We start from the raw sequence: 22,814 nt of genomic DNA on the forward strand, positions 1-22,814 counted from the left end.
AAACTTCCACAATATAAGAGAAACTTATATTCTTCCATTTTGTAACACCTTCAACCATCAAACCGTTATTTATATCCACAAATTCCATAATTTCATTCACCTTAAGACAACACTAAACCTAATATTAACCAATTAAGTACAATCAAGAATTGAAAACAAAGATTCATCATGACTGTTACCTCTAGGGCTTAATGTTCATGGAAATCAACTTGCAATTGAAAATTTTCATTTGTACGTCCCCGGAAACCTTTGACCTCAATTACCCATCTACACAACAAAAGTTACACAACTTACTCATGATCGTCTATCCTCTTGGGTTGAGGAGAATTTAAAATCAAGTTGAAACGTGTTCGTTTATGTTTTTGAGAAACATCTGAATTTATTTCTTCAGCGTCTCTTTCAATAGAAGTTAGGTGAGTACAAACAACACAAAACTGTGTTTTATATGTGAACATGCTCATTGATATAGAACCCTGAAATAATACTAACAATTTGTTGACATCAAACTAAACATCTAAAACTTAGCAAAACCACATATAATCCCAAACTTACGTTGTTACCTATATAATCCATTACACATTCATTGACAGCTGATACATGTACGCTTTGTATATGTTTCCTCAATTGTCTACGCAACCAAATCGTAATAAAGACACCAACCATTTGCTTGCTTACTATTCTATTTCTAAAATACCGCGTCTTCGTTTTTCGTACATTGTCGAATCAGGATTCAGAACAGGAAGAAAAACCTCTTCGGGCATAACCAATTGTCTACGCTTATATACGACTTAAACGCAACATAAATTCTAGAAATATTTAGAAGCTTTAAATGATTTCAAAGGGTTAGGTCTCTCGGGTACTGATACACACTGAGCCAGTAGCTAGACCCAGTGGTGGCTCGGTCTAGCTCAGCCTTGTCCTCTCGATCCCACAAAGTATTTGGTCAACTGTTCGTTATTACTAAAACCGCATCTTGAATACTTTTTGTTAAAGATTCTTCAGAATCTTCTACTGAAAGGCAGTTTACTCTGTTGAGTGTTTTTTGAGAGAGATAACGTTTCTCCGAGTCACCTGCTATTTGCATGCTCTCGAGTGTAGTTAAATCATCATTCGGCCCTGCTGGACTGTCCATGAGGTCATCAAAATTGGAATATTCTGCATTCGACAAGTGGATTTCTTACCCGCCTTCACCATCGGTTTCCAATACTACTTCATCTTCTATATTGGGTGCATCATCAGATGGTTCATACTGAGATGGGTATGGTGGGTTGCTGTAACATTTGTATGTCATTTTTTCGAGTTGGATTTTATATAAGGTTGCACAAATTATGTTTTCCCATATAGGGATTGGACGGTATCTTCCGCAAGAATAATATTTCCACCATTTAATGGTATGCTCTCTTGAAAAATGTATGACAATCATATGTAAGTTAGCTAACTACTTTATAATTGAAAAAAGAATTAAATTGATGTTTAGGTTACCCGAGCACATATGTATCAGCAGGATTGTCAACATCAAGCCAGTCTTTAATATCTAAGTCTTTTGGTGGCAGTTTTCCTGCGATATTCCTTCTAGGGACTAACAGATACTCTATAATAGAGAAGAATCCATATAAGTAATCGCGTATCTATTCTTATTAACTTCAAATTCAATCCATATCGTAAAATTCATGGTTCATACCTCCATGCGTCCAGTTTAACTCTACCTTTAGGTTGTGAATTCAATTCCCAATTTCGATCACAGCGGTGACGAATCACAAATCAATTCTCATAAAATATAGCCACCGGTCTTGAAGAGGAAGAGGTCGAGATAAAGGCGATGCATGGAATCGTTGGAGGTGGAGGAGACCTAAGCGGGAGTTCTTGGAAGTAGGGTTTCATGAACGAATTTGATGATTTTGTAACTTTCAAAGGGTTGAGGTGTTCTGACCCGTGAAATTGTGAATGTAAATGGGTCAAAAGCGGGTTAAATCAATGACAACACACCATCTACAAATAAAGCAATTTGATGGCTCCATAGAGGGTGGGGAGCGACCAGAGCGCGAAGCTATCTGGGTTTGAAGAGACTCATGACCCGCGTATATTTTGTTTACTATAAAATTGGTTTTTAATTATTTTTATCCTTTCTTAAAGAAATCAAATATTAATTTTTAGTATATCCCTACTTTATAGGATTTTTATATCAAATAAATGAAAGATTAGTTTTTAATTTAATGAGATGTTATAACCCGTTTACGAAATATCTGGGTTTGATAAGACACATACCTGTGAATTCGGGTCAAATGCATGAGAAGCTTCCATTTAAAAATCAAGCAAATCTGGTGATTCCAAAAAAAGGGGGAGCGATCACATCACGACACGTACGATTTTTATGGTTTCGTTTATATATATTATAGATAGATTATCAATTATCAATCTATATACTTTTTTACTATAATAATAATAATAATATTTTTTAAGATTACTTAAACTAACTACCTTTTCTTACATAAATATTATGTGAACACTTTAACTATCCCACATATATAAACACATTTTTTTGTTCCTTGTTCGTTTATTTTGTTTAAATATGTATTTTGTTTATGCTTTAATATGTAGGACAAGTTATCAGGACTTCTCGCGGAACCAACTAGTTGCTCTAATCTCTATCGTCTCCTCGTTATCGTATTCCTCATTCCAAGTGAGTTCCTCATAACCCCATTTTAACGCTTTTAATATTTTTGGGGTGTAGCATGTCACAAGTTTTATTTCATTAGTTATGTGCTTGTTTATAAACCGATTCACAATTATCGTACATGTTAATAGTATTCTTGCATATTGTTTATGATCATACGTGAACTTGCTTGAAACGTGGTTACTATTCTTATGGTGGAAGTTTCAAAAACGCATACACATAGTGGGAGGGTCCGACGGGACGTACCTGCGCTGTCTAACGTTACGACTTCGGTTGTTTCGTATGGTGGTTCTCATTTCCCCTATTAATACGGCCTCAGCTAAAGGAACGGGATGACGAAATTAATTGGTTTCATTTACTTTATGCTTGAATATTTATTGCATTACAAAGTTTGAATCGTGCCTTTTAAATATATATATGTATACGCAAATACTTATAAAAACTCACCAACTTAATTGTTGACAAATATATTATTTTCAACGTGCTACATGTTGAATCGATGGTGTGCTAAGAATGAAGATCATTATTATACTTTACGTTATTTAAATAAAGAACTTATTTATAGTTTCGATGAAGTGTGTTTTCTTTTTATTTATGAATAATTGTGCACTTTTTACGTTACAAAATGAAATAAATATAATTATTGTCGCTTTAACAGTGTTACGAGCTTATGAGTGATCTTCATGTTACACCCGGGCCGTATTCCGCTTAAAACCGGGGTGTTACATTTGATACAAGTCTTGATTAGAGTTGAGGGTCTCATTTGAAGCAACCTCTTTATCCATTTGGATAGAGGTATGATTTGCCTACATTCCATCCTCCCAAACCTACCAATAGCTTTGCTATTAGTGGGATTATTACTGGGTATGGTTGTTGTTGTATATATATACTGGGCTACAACACTGCTAAACTGTGACATTCATCATTTTCGGTTTGATTCATATTTGTATTTGTACGCTAAACCCGGCCCGTTTTGTTTTCCAGATCCTCTTATATTAATAAAATAGTGTATTAAGTTATAATCACGTTTCATACATTTCTTTTTCATATAAGGCTCTTAACGGTCTTTAAAACGTTTATTTTATTTTGAAGACAACCTAAAACGAATTGCGAGGACCAAAGTTGCCAAAAAACCAACCATGATAAATCACCTAAATATTTTACCAACTATAAACCATATTTTTGTCCAGATTTATTCTAATTATTTTGTTTAAATTAAATTTTTTTAGTTTTTAATTTTAATTAAAGGGTTTACTTTAATTCAAAAGCAACCAACGAACATTTTTGCAAGAGATTCTATTGGTGGAGCCTTGTCACACTCTCAAGCCTTTCTCTACACCCTTGGCCTATAAATACAAGTGTATTTCACTTTCCAGCTGCTCATCTCTTTCTTTCTCTCTAATTTTTAGATTTGTGGAAGAAAATTAAAGTGTTCTTGCCTAGTTGACTTTAAAAGTCAAATAGAACAATTGCTTGCTTTTCAATCCGATTTGAGTAATGTTTTATTCTTATACACACACACACACACACACACACACACACACATATTTCATTATTTCCATTCTTCAACCTTGGTTGATTAAGGTGTTTATGCCATCCAAAGGCACGCTGATGCAGTGGTATAAACAAAACGAAGATCGAATCACGTTGATTCAGTGAATACCCGTGATGAACTTCAAAACTCCCAAATCTTATCCAAAGGTCTAGGGAAAATGAAGAGAAAAACGAAATTTATTAATATTCAAGTCTGATTGTTCATCTTACATCACCAACATATAAATAAGAGTTCTAATACGAAATGGGCCTAAAACGGGCCATGGGCCAAACACAAACCCAAAAATAAAAACATAAAAAGTGCTGAAAAAACAATAAAAGGCCCATAACTTTATTTAGGAGTCGTTTTTGGGCTTCAGACAGGGGCCAAACCGCCATAGGCATTTTCCACAATGTGCTCCTCATCTCAAGCTTCGATTCGACTGGTAATGGGCCTGAAATGGAGCTTCGTGGGCCAAGTTATGGCCGTTTTTGTGGGCCACCCTTTGTTGCGCGATCTTGGGCCTCCAGAAACATAATAGCCCGGTCTTCAATACTTGGGCCCACATCACACGCCTTTGTTTATTAAAAGCTAGTTTGGCCCGTTTTAGGATTTTGACTCGCTTAAAGTTTCTGATTTTCATTTTATTCTTTTGTTGATTCTTGGACCATGAGGATTTGTGTAATAAGATGGTAAAAATGTACTAACATCACACAATGAGCGACATAAATGTTTTTCATCAAAAATCATTTCAAACATCAAGAACATAGATTCGAATAGTGTTTCAACTCTGCACAGAATTGGGTCATCAAAGATTGGGCCATAGCTTAGTCATAAAGAACTAGAATGGGCAAGGCCAAAATCTTTGTTGAACTTCATTGAGTTGTGGTTTCAGCAGTCATTTAATTTCATTTAATTAGTTGTATGGCTTCACATTCAATGTTTTAGTTTTAGTACGCAGATCTGTACCAATTGAGAAAACCGGTTGTTTCAGCCTTTCTAGAGTCATAATTTGGGGAAGTTTTTAAATGAAAGGTGTTCATAACATCCTATTCAGTAGATTGGATATTTTTATAATTTTTAGAAATTTATTTATATTTAAGTATTATTCAAATCAAGGACAGATTCTGTCCAAAACTGATTAAAATTCTTTTATTTGTTTTCACACCTTAGATGTGATATATTTTTTCTTAATCATTCTTGGCTACTGTTTTATAGTTAATCTTCATGTGAAAGAATTATTAGTACCAGACTTGGTCTCAAACCAAGCCCCGGTTTAAATAAACCAAGCAACCCGCCTTAAACCGAATCACGCGCATAAAAACACAAGTTGTGTTTCAAGCGACCAGTTCTTGTATATTCTTTCAAGTTTCTGTTGTATTTTAGTTTTTTGTTAGTTCTCATGTTTTGGATATGTGGCAACCAACCTCGGTTTCATACCGAGCCATGAACCGAACCAAAACCAAACTTTCGCTTAAACTCAAGATTTTACAAATAAAACCCCAATTTGAGTTCAAGTTTAATTTATTTTACTTTTATTTAATATCTACTTCTAGACACATCCCAATCCTAAACTTGCTTATTTCTCAGACTCACTTGTTAAAAACCGAACCTTCCGGTTTGCTCGCTTAAGGAGCGGCTTGTCTATTTCATCACTCGCTTAATTTCCAATTGAGTAATCACACTCCCCCTTTACACTTTTATACTTTTGGGGGTGGCATGGGTACCATATTCAAACTTACATGTTTTATGACCTCAATACTAAATCCACAATTCAACATTATGTGTTTATATGAATATTTTCTCGATCATTTGTTTATGCCCCAAATTGATTACATGCACGTGTGTTTATTTTGATGTTGTTGTTAAGTCTTATTAAGTATGAGCATACGCTCCCGTAACTATTTTAGATTTGTGCTAATAGAATAGAGCCTCATTATTTATCCGAGTATTTTGGTTGTTAACAAATAGAAATGAGCCTCCGTATTTACTTTGCATTTACAATGGTTGTTGTGATGCTTATATTTACACGCATGAATTGTGATTTTGTCTCATTATATATATATATATATATAACAAAAACTAGTGTATTGCTCACCAACATTCATGTTGATCAAATCTATTTTTATGCATGCTACAAGTTTATTTTTAGGTTGCTTATGAAGATTGAAGACTTGTCAATTAGATTATATCTTTAGGATATTTTAATGAATTAAATATTGTTGTAATTGTTTGTATTTAAACTTTGAACAAGTTGTACTTGAGTTGTTGAATGAAATAATTGAGTTGAGTAAATATTGTCACTTTAATAGTGTCAATGTTCTTTAGCAATCTATCGTGCCCCGACATGTTCACCCGCCTTTGGTCGGGTGTGACATGCACCCTTAAAAAAATTCCCCCCTTTGCTGACTGGGCGCCAAATGTGGCAAATCGCCCCATTTTGTAGCCCCTCTACTACACACATCCTAAGAGCATTCACATTTAAACCACCAATTTTGTGAGTGAAGTTTTTATGATTTATAATAGTGGTTTAGAGTGTTGTGAGTAGATGATAGAGAAAATGCAGTTATTAATCTGGATATTTGAAAACTATTTTCACATCATATAATTTTTTTAGTATTTGTTAAAAGTGAATGCGAATGAAAAAGAAAAGGAGTAATGATAAAGATAAAAAAAAGTATTATTTAATTATAAAGGAAAGAGAAACAATAGTGTTTTTAGTAGGGGTCAACAGAAAACTGAATTAACCCAACCGAAATTGAATTGACCTAATGAAAAATGTCACACCTCAACCTACGACGGAATATGCCGGGACACGCCAATATTGTATAATAGCTCAAAAGACACTAAATAAAATGCACGTGTCAACATCTAAATTATTCATTTTATATAACGGTAAAGTCCACAAAAACAAACATTGTCTCAAAAGAAATACCGTTACAAATAAATATTCAAAACATACATAAACTTAAAAATAAATGTGTTCTTTATTCATCACGGCAACCGAAGGTCTAAACTACTCTTTGTTCTCTTTCTTCATACAATATAGTTACATGCGTCATGCATGATAATATATGGGTTATTAAACATAAACTTGAGCAAGTAATCACAATTTTCTATATATAATAATATTGAAAATGACAATTCATTGCGATAATACAAATTACAACAACTAGCATAACAATAATATAAAAGGACATTTTCTCTCGTCCCAAACGGGTCGACTTACTCTGGCGTCGTATGGTCATACTAATTAGGATTAGGATGAGGATGATATACCAACAACCATTACTCAAAAATAAACACATTGTCACATTCGCACGTATAACTAATTTAGCAATATCATACAAACGCAAATAATGGAATTGTAGTGAAAATGATAATCTATTTAAGTTGTGAATGCACAACGCCCCCAAAATATAAAATGGTAAATAAGGTTATGTGAATTACTGACCTTAACAAGTGGATTAATGTGGGTGAGATAAAAAAATGAGAAAATGGTTACGCTCCTCGGGATTCGCCGACAAGGATTCCTAGTTGTTAATGATAACATAAATTAAATATAAACGAAATAATAATATGACGGATCTTGGGTTTTGATGACCTTTGAGTAATTAATATATCATTAGTCTAATTATCACATAATTATGGTTTATTATTATGATTATTAGTATTGTTATCAATATTATTTAAGTTTGATTTTCAAATACACAAGATAGATATTACTTGTTGATACACATAAAAATTGTACACGTAATGATATATATATTTACGGGAAAGTTGAACAGAAATTTTATTTGAACATCAATTAGTTTGGATTGTTAAGATTTTATATATTTTTGTAAATAAAAAAGGGTATTAATGGATTACGGTTTAAACATGACTATAATTAACCAAAACCGAGGTGCGGTTTATCAAGTAGTTTATCTTAATGTTGTATATATATAATAAATATTATATATATCATAAATATAAACAAAAATTGATTAAATATGAGTTTTAAAAAAATAAACCCAAAAATCGGGCCTGACGATTTGAACCCACGCCCCAGACCAGTTCAAGGCCTTAAAGAAACATGTGTTGGCTATCAGGCCATCATGTTAACTTTATTATGAGATGGAAATATAAGCTGATAACCAAATAGTCAAGTACTTCCCCAAATCCAATTATAAACCCTCTGAAATTAAATCGGTTTCATTGTTTGTTGATTAAAATTAAGTTAGGGTTTTGATTAATTAGTGGGAAATGCACTCAACGCATAAATCAATTAGGGTTTTGTAAGGCCCCGTTGTCGGTGCCTCACGTTTGGACGTTGGATTTACTCATTCACATAGTTCTAGTTATCAGAGTTAATAAAACATTCGCGAAATATAAAAACTTTCATAAAACATTTCATAACAAACCATAACTTGTCTTTAAACAACATCTCGTCTTTTAAAATAAACAAAACATTAAACATAAACGTCTTGAGTCTTCCGATGCCAGCCTCTTAATCAATGCCATGTGTTCCCCTCAAGCGAGCTGCCTCATCCTACTCACCTACATGCATACTAAAAGTCAGCTACGCTGAGTGAGTTCTAGTTAATCATAGAACATACAATCGGTTCATATACTTGCACACATGCCTGAAGGGGGTGCACATTATTCATACTTACTTTTCATACATAACTATCCATCCTATTTAAAGAGCATTCCGCCCTATAACCTCACAGATATTATTAGGGTCTGGTCCCCACCATCATAGATATTATGAGGGTCTGGACCTATCCTCACATATATTATTAGGGTCTGGTCCCTATCCTCACAGATATTATTAGTGTCTGGTCCCTTTGTTTCGTGCAACCGTACCGTACCTGTCTTTACATACCTTCGATGACAACACGTGTAATATCCGAAGATCGTTCACGTGCCATCAACATATCATACATACATCATAAACATTCATACATTTATCATTTATACATCATATATGTTCATACATACATCATTCATACATCTTATATATTTATCATATCTTTAACTTCCACCTGACGGTACGTGCAATATCCGAAGATCGTTCACGCACCGTCAAGAAATCATCATACATAAATCATGAAAGGCATACACTTACCACTTAAGGTAAGTGTATTAACTATCACATCGAGTATGCACACAGCCCCGAAAACATAACAAGGAAGTGGGGCTAGAAACTCACCTGGATCCTGTTTCTTTCTCCGTTTATAGTTAATCCTTTCTTTAGTTGAGCTCTGCTAACTATATATAAGTTACACGTATCAATACTCGTCTGGTCTAATCTAGTGGCCTAGTACTAGCTCACTTTTACTTAACTTAATAGGTTTTCTTTTCTTTTAACGCTCTAGTATTTTATCTTCGTAAGTCTTTGCAATGCATACCCTCAAATGTATACACGTGTACATGTACGGGTCACTAGGTATCAGGGTCTCAATGTACCCGATTCTGAATGTAAGCAAACTTACATGTACGCGAACATATAGGTAAGAGAACATACGTCAGGCGAACTTATGTCAAGCGAACTTGGTCAGCTGGCAAACTTGTTAACATGTGATCTTAACAACAAGCGAATTTACAGCCAGCGAACTTAGTCAGCAGGCGAAGTTATACTGTAGCGGCTACGTATTTTGGTTTTAACCCCATAAACGTCTCCGTTTCAGAGCGAAATCTTTTGGTATGATGTTAATAATTCCCGTAGACGTCCCCATGGCCGTTATTTAATAGAACGTGACCCAAAAATTTATAAAGTTTGGAACTTTAACCTTGAACGTTCAAAACTTGATCTAGGGTTCATTTTAAACGAGCCTATCATGGTTATAAGTTCGCTAGGTTCGTTTTTAACATCAAGTTTGCTACTTTAACACTCGTTTATACCCGATCTACTCTAGGTTCAAGTTTCATGGCTAACCGTTCATAAAAACGTAAACTTTAAAGGTAAAAGACATACCTTTACGTGATATGAGGTTACGGTTTAACTTGGTTATGAACTTTAGGTCTTGTATTTATCTTGTATTACGAGGATCTATCAAGAATCGACGTTTGTTTGGCTTGGATCTTCCCCTTCTCTCTCGGTCGTATGTATATATATATATATATATATAGTGATATGTGTGTGTTTTTGAGTGTGTAGGCAAATATGGAAAGATGGAATGAGGATTAGGGTTTTAGGATGGTTTAAGGGGTTATTTATATCCCTTAAAGCCCATGGACCTAAGGCCCATTACTCTTTAATCCATCTTAATTAATCCAAGTCCATGATCTTTTCCTTATTATACGTTAGTTAATATTAATTAACACACGACAACTTAACACAACTTTCTTTATTTAATATTATAATATTTGGGATGTTACAAGTCTTCCCTCCTTAAAGAGGTTTCATCCCCGAAACCTAACTATCTATTTAAACAGATTAGGGTAACACTTGCGCATCTCATCCTCAGCTTCCCAAGTAGCATCTGATCCCTTGCGATGTTTCCATATCACTTTCACCAAAGGTATAACCTTATGACGAAGTTGCTTATCTTTGCAATCGACAATATCTATCGGCTGTTCAATGTAGTTCAGCTGTTCATCAACCTCATTGTCCATCAATGGCATGTGAGACGTGTCATCAGCTAGACATTTTCTCAGATGAGAAACATGAAAGGTTGAGTGAATTCCTTCTAGCTCATTGGGCAGGTCCAGCTTATAGGCTACTTCACCCATACGATCTAAAATCTTAAACGGTCCAATGTACCTCGGACTCAACTTCTCTCTCTTTCTAAAGCGAATGATCCCTTTCCATAGTGTGACCTTAAGCATCACGTTGTCACCAACGTTAAACTCCATCGGTCGTCGCCGCTTGTCGGCATACGACTTCTGCCTGTCTTGAATAGCTTTCATCCTAGCATTGATCTGATCGAAATTTGAAGACGTCTCTTGGACAACTTCTAAAATTCCCATTTCCTTCTGACCAATCTCTCCCCAACAAACGGGAGTTCTACATCATTTACCGTAAAGCATTTCAAACGATGGCATACCAATACTTGAATGGTAACTTTTATTGTAGGAGAACTCTGCCAGATGCAGATGATTATCCTAACTTCCTCCAAAATCTAAAACACAAGCACGTAGCATATCCACAAGGGTTTGGATCGTCCTTTCAGACTGCCCATCAGTTTGAGGATGATACGCCGTACTGATGTTCAATCTCGTTCCCATAGCTTCATCGAACTTCTTCCAAAATCTCGAAGTAAACCGTGTATCTCTATCAGACACTATCGATAACGGTACACCATGCTTAGATACAACCTCTTTTATGAACAAGCTTGCTAACGTTTCTGACGAGATAGCCTCTCGTATGGGCAGAAAGTGAGCACTCTTGGTCAAACGGTCCACAATCACCCAAATGGTATCATGATGCTTAGCTGTACGAGGTAGCTTAGTTATGAAATCCATAGTGATGTGTTCCCATTTCCATTCAGGTATTTTAAGCGGTTGCATCTTTCCATAAGGCTTCTGATGTTCGGCTTTGACTTGCAAACAAGTTAAGTACTTACTGACATAATCCACCACATCATTCTTCATTCCTGGCCACCAGTAGTCTCTTTTCAAATATTGATACATCTTAGTAGCTCCAGGATGAATCGAATATCTTGATTTATGAGCTTCATCTAAGATTCGACCTCTAAAATCTCCATGGCGTGGGATCCACATACGGTCAAACCTAGTCTTAACACCATGAGTGTTTTCCATCAACTCATCTTGCTGGCCGTATATTCTTTCTTTCTTCACTAACCCTTCATTAACCAGCACTTTCGACTGCACTTTGATGATCTCTTCAAAAAGACTTGAATTCATAATCAACTGGTAGGACTTCACTGTTGCAATGACTTTTTCATTCTTACGACTTAGCGCATCGGCGACCACATTAGCTTTGCCAGGATAATATTTAATGTCGCAGTCGTAATCTTTTATCAACTCCAACCATCTCCTCTGCCACATGTTCAACTCCTTCTGTTCGAAGAAGTATTTCAAACTCTTATGATCTGTGTAAATGGTACACTTAGTACCATACAGGTAGTGCCTCCATATCTTAAGAGCATGCACTACAGCTGCTAGCTCTAAGTCATGCGTCGGATAAGTACTCTCATGGACCTTCAACTGTCTAGACGCGTAAGCTATCACTTTTCCTCGTTGCATCAACACGCAACCTAACCCACGATATGAAGCATCGGTACAAACAACCAAATCCTCGTCACCATCGGGTAAAGCAAGGATTGGAGCTTGTGTGAGTCTCTTCTTTAATTCTTCAAAAGCTTCCTCCTGGAACTTACCCCAACTGAAAACTACCGTCTTTCGGGTCATATTAGTCAATGGTGCGGCTATCTTGGAGAAACCTTCAATGAATCTCCTATAGTAGCCCGCTAACCCTAAGAAGCTCCGTATATCAGTCGGATTTTGTGGATTCTTTCAATTCGTTATCGCTTCAATCTTTCGGGGTCCACCATAATCCCTTCAGGATTAATCACGCGACCTAGAAATTGTACTTCTCGCAACCATAATGCGCATTTTGAAAAATTAGCATACAACTTTTCTTCCTTCAGAGTCTACAAACTTCTCTCAAATGTTCAGCATGATCGGACTCATTCCTTGAATAAATCAAGTTGTCGTCGATGAAAACGATAACTGACTTATCCAAAATTGGCCGACACACCCTATTCATCATGTCCATAAATGATGCGGGAGCTAGGGCTGTAAGCGAACCGGACGTCCGGCAGACATCCGGGAGTCCGTTCGGCAAGAAGTTCGTTTATGTTCGTCCGTTTAATAAACGAACCGGACATGGACATAAAAATTTCGTTCGGTAAGCTTAACGGATGAACACGGACAAGAACCAAGTCCGTTCGATAGAGTTCGTGAACATCCGGTAACGTTCGTCCGATTATGTCCGGTATTGTCCGTCCGGTATCGCTAATGTTTAGATCTATCCAGTATTGTAATTCAATTGTGAAATTTCTAGTGTTACTATTAACACTTTTATATACTTCACATGTTTGATGTCTCTTATATTATAGTGATCCACTTTATGTTAATATATTAAGTGTTAAGTATATTTGGATGTTATATGGTGTAATTCCAAATTTGTATGTGAAGTTGTTTAGATTTATGTTTGGTATTAATATGTAACCGTTTATATTTGTCCATTAGTGTTCGTTGTCCATTAATGTTCACATGTTCGTTTGTCCATTAGTGTCCATTTGTCCATTATTGTCCATTAACGCCCGTTTAAAATATTAGCGGACGGACATGGACGGACACGAACAAACTCAATTTCTTAATGGACGGACACAGACATGAATTTTCGTTCGGTAGAGTGTTCGTGAACCGTTCGTTTGCCCGTCAAAAGCATAACGGACGGACACGGACATGCCCTCGTCCGGTCCGGTTCGGTCCGTGTACACCCCTAGCGGGAATATTCGTTAGAATGAATGACATTACTAGGAACTCGTAGTATCCAAACCGCGTCTGAAACGCTGTTTTAGGGATGTCTGCCTGTCACACTGTCACACCCTCAAAATCCACTAACGGAGTTTTACCGTCAGAGGGTGTGAACTAACAGGATCGAAATCATTAGTTATAATCAAACCATAAAAACGTTTAAATGAAAATAAGTGCGGAAGCGTAAAAACCAAAAGACAAAAGTTGCGTCACGCAGGGCGACTTAAAAACCCAAGTAATAATAGTTAAAAACATGTTTGCATATCAGAATGTTCAAAAACCATGCATGATCCTATACCGCGCGCCCGCCTCGGCTACCTGAGAATAACATACTAAAAGTGTCAACACGAGGTTGGTGAGTTCACAAGTTTATATAAAATAAAGCGTTTAGAGTTTGCGTTCAGCGTTTGCGTTCAGCGTTTTGCGTTACCAGATAGTGTTAAATCAATTATATATCGATAGGTAGCTAGCCTATACAACAAGTATTACTAAGTGTTCGACACCGAAGCTGACTGTTTATCAAGTGCCTTGCCACCAGGTCATCCAGACCATGGTATGTGTTAGCCAAAATTACACCCACTCGACCTCTAGTCGAGTTTAGCGTTGGGTGGGGTTTGTCAAACCCAGTAGTACTACTCAACAGTGACTCGATATTATCCAAATATTAACCGGTTCGATGTGTAGGACTTCAATTGTTTCGTTTGCCACTTAGCCTTTACAAGTGATATATAATTTACTAACAAAATCTTAAAAGCTTTTTCGGAGTATGTTATCTCCCCCAGGTGAAAAGCGTTTAAAGAGTTTAAAAGGGGTAAGTGAAACTCACTGTTTGCGAAGAATTCCCAAAATAAATCACCAAGTGATGCGCGTCACAGAAAACTCTCTCTAGCGTTCTAAAACAACAAGGAGATTTTCTAAGTATCGGAACTAATATCGAGTCTCTAGACCCGGCACATAATTCCTAAGCACAAGATACGTTTCGTGTTTGTTTGTGAATCGTGTGTGACTTAACAAGTACATTTGTGATACGATACAGGTGTGAACAATTATTTACGTGTCATGTATTAATAATGTACATCACTAGCAACTATTCCCCGCAGGGGAAATTTGGTCAAATTATAACAATTAACTAGCAATTATTCCCCGCAAGGGCAATTTGGTCAAAACACGACAATCAATTAGCAATTACCATGTTTCATGCAACTTTTACAAAATTCAGCAACTAATTTTCTTATTGACAGAATTCTACTTGAAAAACTAGTCTATTCCACCGATCATAGCATCTCAATTAATTTACCAAAAATCATAAAAAAAGCATGTATGTCTTAGGTTTCCAGAACATATTTTATTATATTTTTATTCCCCATAGGTTTCTCACAATAATCAAATCATTACAGCAAACTCATAACAGTCAAATTCATGCGCAACAGAATACTATTTGAAATTCCCGTTAAATGAAAAATCCAACAAATGCAAGACCACTTGGGTTAGGTTCCTAACTCAACAAGTCAACTTCCAGAAGTGGAACCAACCCAATTGGTCTCGCGGTTCATGAGATATAACATTTACAAAACAACCTAACAGCAGGTCTAACAACTCAGCTTTGCACAACGTTTTTGTAAAATCATAAAGGTTAACTTTTACACATCCAAAAATTGCAAATTTATATTCTTTAGAAAATATACTCAACCTAGTTTACTGTAGTATCAATAATCTCAACCAATTTTCACATTTACACCCAGATACAGTCAATTGAACATCAACAACACAATCTGTCCATAAACTGTTTGCAACAAAACTCAACATATTAACCATCTATAGACCACAATTCATTCATATAACATTCTAGACACCATAACCACTATCCATGCATATCAATTACACCATACATGCATGGTTAGGGTTTTATTTGATCTCAAAATCAAAGACACAACAATTAACATGTAACAATATCAATTCTAGTTATCAAATCATCATCAATACATCATCAAATCAAACAAAAATCATATGAACACAATATATGAAATTTTTGGAATCTAGGGTTTGTAATTAACCCATTAAAAATCGAAATTAAGTATAAAGGATGCATAGGATAGTCGTTTATACCTTTCTAGCACCTTAATCTTCAATCAAACTTGAACAATCTTGATTGTATGTGTGTGTATGAAGGCCGATCGCAAGGGGGGGGGGTTAGAGGCTGCCGTCGGGTTTGGGAGAGAAAGAGAGAAGAGAGTTTAGGGTTTTATAATATTATTAATAATAATTTAATGTTACATCTAGGTCCCTCCACTTCCAAATGTTACTTTTCTAGCTTAATTAACTAGTTCTAGCACATTGAGTTAACGTTTATAACAATGTTATCACATAACACATAAGTCTAACACATAATTCTCACATAATTATTGTTTTGACGTTTTTCGTTTATTCACCAATTGTTTGCGTCAACTCGTTTGTGTTTCGGTGCAATTCCCGAAAGACTACACATGTAGTAAGTGTTAAGCGTCATTTAAACCCTAGTTTAAATGTAATGGGGTGTGCGTTATAGATTCAATGATCTTAAGTTTGAATTGACGGAGTTGAGTTAACGGAGTTAACTTGAAATTGACGATTGTCACACACACCCCAACCTACGGCGGAACATGCCGGGGGGGCGACATTGATTGTATCATAGCTCAGAAGACACTAAGTGAAATACACGTGTCAATATCTAAATTATTCATTCATATATCAAGTTCAAAAGCACAAACATCGTTTCAAATGAAATACCGTTATAATTAAATATTCAAAACATAAATAACTTAAAAATAAAAAGTTTTCTTCAATCATCAAGCAATCTAAGGTCTTATCTAACTCCCAATACTCGATTCATCCGATAAAATTACCTGCGCCATGCGTGAAAATATATATTTTGTCAACATAAAGTTGAGCAAGTAAACCACAGTTTTGAGTATATATAATAATAAAAGACAATTTCATGCGATAATTGTAAATCACTACAAATAGTATAACAATAAATAAAAGTCGTCTTTCAACCAAATCGTAATGATAACGGTTTACTTCGACGGCATATGATCATACTAATGAGGATGATGATGAGATACCAACCACCACAACAAAAGTAAACACATAGTCACATTTACACGTATCAATTAATCGAGCAATTTCAATAATCGCATATATTGGAACCGTAGTGAAAATCTGTAATACGTGTGATTGTGAACGCATAACGCCCCCAAAACTTAAAACGATAAAAAGGGGGATGTGAATTTACTTACCTTTAATGAGTGGATTAAGTGAGGACAAGATAATAAATGAACTAGAATGAAAGCGGTCAAGCTCCTCGAGGTTCACCGACAAATAACCCTAGTTGTTAACGATAAAGTGAGTTAAACATAGTCGTAACGAAATATTAAGGTTTATGGTGGGTTTCGGTGTGGTTAAAAATATTGATAGTTAAATTTTCGATAATTATAAGGGTTATTATTGTGGTCATTAATATTGTTACTATTATTATTATTATTATTTTTATTTTTTATTATTACTAGTATTATCCATGTTTGCGTTAATAGACGTTTTATAAAGTGCTATAAAAGAAAATTTTATCATGAACGATCTAAAATGGTTTGGTTTGTAGAATTTTAATTAAAAAGGTTTTAAAAAAAGATAACACTATAAAAACCGGGTTTCATGAGGCTTAGGGATTTGGTTTTGACAAAAAAATAACATTTATTACTTAATATTTATAAGTAAGAGTTAAGTGTCAATTTAGTACATGTGGTTTGTCTAACTACGCAACTTTAGTACCATTTTTGAATTTATTGCAAATGGCTACCTCAGTTTTCTTAATCTGCAACTTTAGTACTTTTTTCTAACCTCGTTTATTTTTTTCCGTTAAGTCATGGGTAATTTGATAATTTTCTTTACTTTATTTATTTTCTCTTTTCCTTTAATCATGTTCCCATTTGCATCTCCATAACCCTAAATCTAAATCTGGCTTACCAGTTAGTAAAACATTTAAAACCCTAACATTTCTATTAATTCTATTAATCTCCAAGAACCATAGAAAACCCCTAATTCCATCCAAATCAATGACTTTTACATGGACCTGCACCATATGCATCTTCATCAACACTAGAAAACTCCTAATTTAGTTGAATTTGAGTCTCCATGATGAAGTACTGGAGTTGGATTTGATACGGGAAGTGGAGGGGCGTGGTGGCGGCGAGTTTGGTTGTGTCGGATTTGATACGAGAGAGGTGTGGTGGTGGGGAGTTTGTGGACTTGTGTTGGTGCCAACGACGACTGTGGTGGTGGCGTGGATTTCCGGCGGCGGCGGTTGTGGTAGTTAAATGGTGGTGGTTATTGCGAGGCGTGGTGCAGTAGTGGTAGTTAAACGGTGGTGCTAGATGGATAGCAATGGTGGTTGACCTTCGGGGTCAAACCCTAGATACGAGTAAATCCTTTTATCTCACACATGAAATCAAAATTAATACGGTGGCTGTTTGCAGTGGTTATGACGGTGGTAAGAGATAAATGAAGAAGATGGCTTCATTGTGTGTGTGTGGATGTGGTGCTTAGAAATTAGAAATACAGATGGATAGAAAGAAGACAGAAGATGGTTAGAAAGAGAGAGAACAGAATAATAGAAAGAGAGGGGAGAGAGCATTTGATTAAAATTAAAAAGAATAAGGAAAATAATGAAATTACTAAATTACCCTTAATTTAACGGATAAAAATAAACGAGGTTAGAAAAAAGTACTAAAGTTGCAAGTTTTAGAAAACTGAGGTAGCCATTTGCAATAAATTTAAAAATGATACTAAAGTTGCATAATTAAACAAACCACAGGTACCAAAATGGTACTTAACTCTATAAGTAATGAAATACAAAAATCGGGTTCTAGGGGACTCGAAAGTTCAGTGTTGCCAAAGTTATATTTATAAAATTTATTAAGTAATAATAATAAACAAAAATCAAGAAAAAGTTAATATAAAAAAAATAAACAAAAACGGGTCCAGAAGGTTCGAACCTGTGCCCTGGACCGTTTCAGAGTTTTACCGTATATGATGATGGATTAAGGGATAACAATGAACTAGGGCTTGCGGCTCGAAGTTGATCTCAAATATGGTATTAACGAACTGGTGTGTTGTAATTAGGTTAGGGTTTTGATTAGCGATGGTTTGAGGAACGTGTGTGTACGATTAATTAAGATATGGTGACGTTTATATAGTGTTTTAGGGACAAGACCAGCCGCGATTCGTTTTTTGGTAAGTTAGCTGTCAATTGGTTAGTGTTTTCCATGTTTAGAGTGTCGTTTAAACGCATTTAAGGTAGGCTAAATGATATGGTAACACCAATTACGCGATTTTATCCGAAAATTGAGGTCCAAGAAAAGGGGGGAGTATGGCGTCGGTGGAAGAGAGGGAGGAAGAAGGAGAAAGAAATTTTGAATAATATTTTGCGGTTTGGTCCCTGGGGTTTATAGTTGGAAACGAGAATGAATTAAAGTTAGAGTTTGGGTGAAAATTGTCAAGTTCTTGATAGTTTGAATACTTAAACTATTAAATAATAAAACTAAGACAAAAAAATACTTAATAAATTTGTCGGTTTTATTAAAAGAGTGACTCGAACCCTTAAACGGGTCGGGTAACGGTTACAAGAAAAACCCGAAATGTTACAGCACTCACTACTTTAGGAAATTTCGTCCCGAAATTAGGAATTAAGTTGTAACAAAGAGGTGCGGGTACTTGGACTCTATTTGGTCTTTACGTTCCCAAGTGAACTCGGGACCACCTTTAGATTCCCAACGAACTTTGACAAGCGGAATATGGCTACGCTTGGTTTCTTTGTCCATATGATCCATGATTTCAACGGGTTTCTCGATAGCACGCATAGATTCATCAACTTGTACTTCATTGAGGGGTATGTGGAAATTCCCCTCGGCTAAGCACTTCTTGAGATTGGAAAAATGAAAAGTTGGACAAACATTGGAGAGCTCTTCAGGGAGATTGAGACGATACGCAACTTTACCAACCCTTTCAACGATCTTAAACGGGCTAAGAAAACGAGGAGATAATTTATTCCTTTTGCCAAAACGAACTACCCCTTTCCATGGTGATATTTAAGGAGAAAACGGTCACCAACATTGAACTCGAGAGGTTTACGGCACTTATCGGCATAGCTCTTTTGACGGCTATGAGCGGCAAGAAGATTTTGAAAAATAAGGGCGATTCGATCGGAAGTTTCTTGAACAAGCTCGGGACCGGTGATTTGCGATTCACCAACCTCGTTCCAACAAATCAGGGAACAACATTTTCGGCCATAGAGAGCTTCAAAAGGTGCCATGCCAATATTAGTGTGAAAACTATTATTGTAGGAAAACTCAACAAGTGGTAAATGAGTATCCCAATTTCCACAAAATCTAGTATGCAAGAGCGGAGCATATCTTCGAGAGTTTGAATTTTTCTCTCGGATTGACCATCGGTTTGCGGGTGATAAGCGGTGCTTAGATCAATACGAGTACCCAAGCGGTTTGTAACGATTTCCAAAAATGAGAGGTAAACCGACCATCACGATCGGAAATGATGGTCAAAGGCGTTCCATGGCGGCAAATGATGTTCTTCACATAGAGTCGGGCTAATTCGCTTACGGAGGATTTTTCTCGGAATGGTATGAAATGGGCTGACTTGGTAAAACGATCAACAATCACCCAAATCTATCATTGCGACTGTGAGTAGTGGGGAGTTTGGTAACGAAATCCATGGCTATGTCTTCCCATTTCCAAACAGGGATCGGAGTTTGCTCGAGCAAACCAAACGGGTTTTGATGCTCGGTTTTAACCTCAGAGCAAGTGAGGCATTTAGATACATACACCGCAATATCTTTCTTTATTCCCGGCCACCAAAACATGGTACGAAGATCGGCATACATTTTATCCGCACCGGGATGAATAGAGTATCGTGACTTATGAGCTTCATCGAGGATGAACATGCGAATACCGTCACGATAGGAACCCATAAATGGTCCAAGTAATAGAGTAAGCCATTACGTTTGGTTTCAAGTTGGAGTTCGGCGCCACACGACATCTCGTCGTGTAAGTTACCCTCGGTGACAGAGACGTGTTGTGCGTCGAAGATACGGTATTGGAGGTTAGATTGGATGGTGACACAATGGAGTAAGACGGATTTAACATGACTCTTACGACTAAAAGTATCGGCCACGACATTCGCTTTCCTGGGGTGGTAGCGAATTTCGCAATCATAATCGCTTAACAATTCGGCCCATCGTCTTTGTCTCATATTGACGTCCTTTTGGTCGAAAATGTGTTGTAAACTGATGTGCGAATATATATATATATATAAAACACAAGTCGCAACTAAGCTTTAAAAACCAAACAATCTATCCTAGTTCACACAAACGGCAAGTGTACCGATCGCGTATAGCACAGATAAGGAAAGTCCGGATATCGAACTCGAAGACACGTGAAAACGTTTTTAATTACTAAACTCTAACTAAGACTCACCAAAATAATATTTAAATGATTTTTAATATTTAAAATTGATTAAACTACTTAACTTAATTAAACAAAAACTTTTAACAAAACTCTTTGAAAACTTTGACTGCAGTGATAAAAACGTCTACCTAGGAATGAATCATGTTGATAGAAATAACAAGACAACGGATTGAAAATATTCAAGACACCGGTTATAAAAGATGACACAACTAAAACTTGTTTAAGAAAGTCAAATTACCTCTCAGTCTCTCTAACAAACTCTAACTTATTTTAGTTGATTTTAAAGAATAAACCGGACAAACAATTATTAACGTGTTCAAATACTGACTCACCTCTCGGTCTCACCGACACACTAACCTAATGGAAACGAATACTACGCAACCAAGGATAGAGGAACAATTTAAATTAACCCAAATTAAACCAACTAATTGCACATAAACACTCAAACTTGACAAGACAAAAACCCGCTCTCGCGCGGTCTTAATTCTAACAAGTAAAAGCAACGAGACAATGTTACTTCTTATCACCTCTTGGTCTCAAAGAAGGGGTATTTTAACTGATTTTAGATGATTATATTACCCACTTATCCCTACGGTTGTACTTCCCGCAAATAAACCCAAAACACCAAGTAAAGAGTTTAACAAGCAATCAATTAATCAAAACCGATTCAATTAACTAATGCAAGAGGATTATAAGTAATAACAAATAAAACACAGCCATCACACACAATCTAATTTATGGTTTAGTTAAACTTTACATCAATAATTCAAGTCTTGAACATTAACAATCCATTAAACAAGTCAAAACTACTCAACAATCATCTATCCTAGGTAGAAAAACAAGTTTAGCTACTCATTGATTTTGGACAGCCATGCATACTCAAGAAAAACACCATAAACATCATCATAAACATTATAAAACTCATTCAAGATCCAAACAATATCAATAACAAGTCAAACGATCAATCAATTGCAAAACAATGTAAAACAAAAGACCAAATCAATAAAGTTAGGGTTCTTGAACAATAAGTAAAGTTTATGGATGTTTTACTATGAAGTATGGCTGAGATTTATGCTTGTTTAAGGTCCCTAGAAGCTGCCCCGATGTTCCTCTTCCTTCTCCAGCCGTCACAAAGACCAGCAGCCTCCACAGCCGCCGCCTAGCTTCTTTTGTTTCTTTCCTTCTTGCTGTTCCGATCGCAAGGTAGTGTAGAGGTTAGGGTTTTTAGAATTTCGGGATTAGGGGCTGAATAATGGCTGGAAACTCTTGTTATTAATTAAATATAATATTATAAAAGGCTTTTAAGAAGTGGGCTTGGGTCGGGCCTTGACTTATAAGTTTGAAAGTTGAACAATTAAGCCCCTAAACTCTTCAATTTAATTCTTTTTTCCACCAAACTTCACAACCTACAAGTAAACAATTATATTTGTAAAATCAAGCATAAACAAACCATAAAACTTAATAATTATACTAAAAACAATTAAAACATGATAAAAATGATACGGAAAGTAAGTGTGTTTCACTACACATCAAACATCCCCACACTTAAACCTTTTTCGTCCCTGAAAAAGTCTAATACAGTTGGATCAGAATCGGAAAATCA

General features: G+C 35.9%; 1 pseudogene; it reads right to left on the reverse strand.

The window, feature by feature from the left end:
* Positions 1-290: 290 nt before the first annotated feature.
* Positions 291-1,687, reverse strand: LOC143573450 (type IV inositol polyphosphate 5-phosphatase 3-like; annotated as a pseudogene).
* Positions 1,688-22,814: the final 21,127 nt, after the last annotated feature.

This window comes from Bidens hawaiensis, unplaced genomic scaffold (genome assembly GCF_021521415.1).
Source record: "Bidens hawaiensis isolate Kalapana, Puna unplaced genomic scaffold, B.hawaiensis_p1.1 tig00026427_1, whole genome shotgun sequence".
Classification (NCBI taxonomy): domain Eukaryota; kingdom Viridiplantae; phylum Streptophyta; class Magnoliopsida; order Asterales; family Asteraceae; genus Bidens; species Bidens hawaiensis.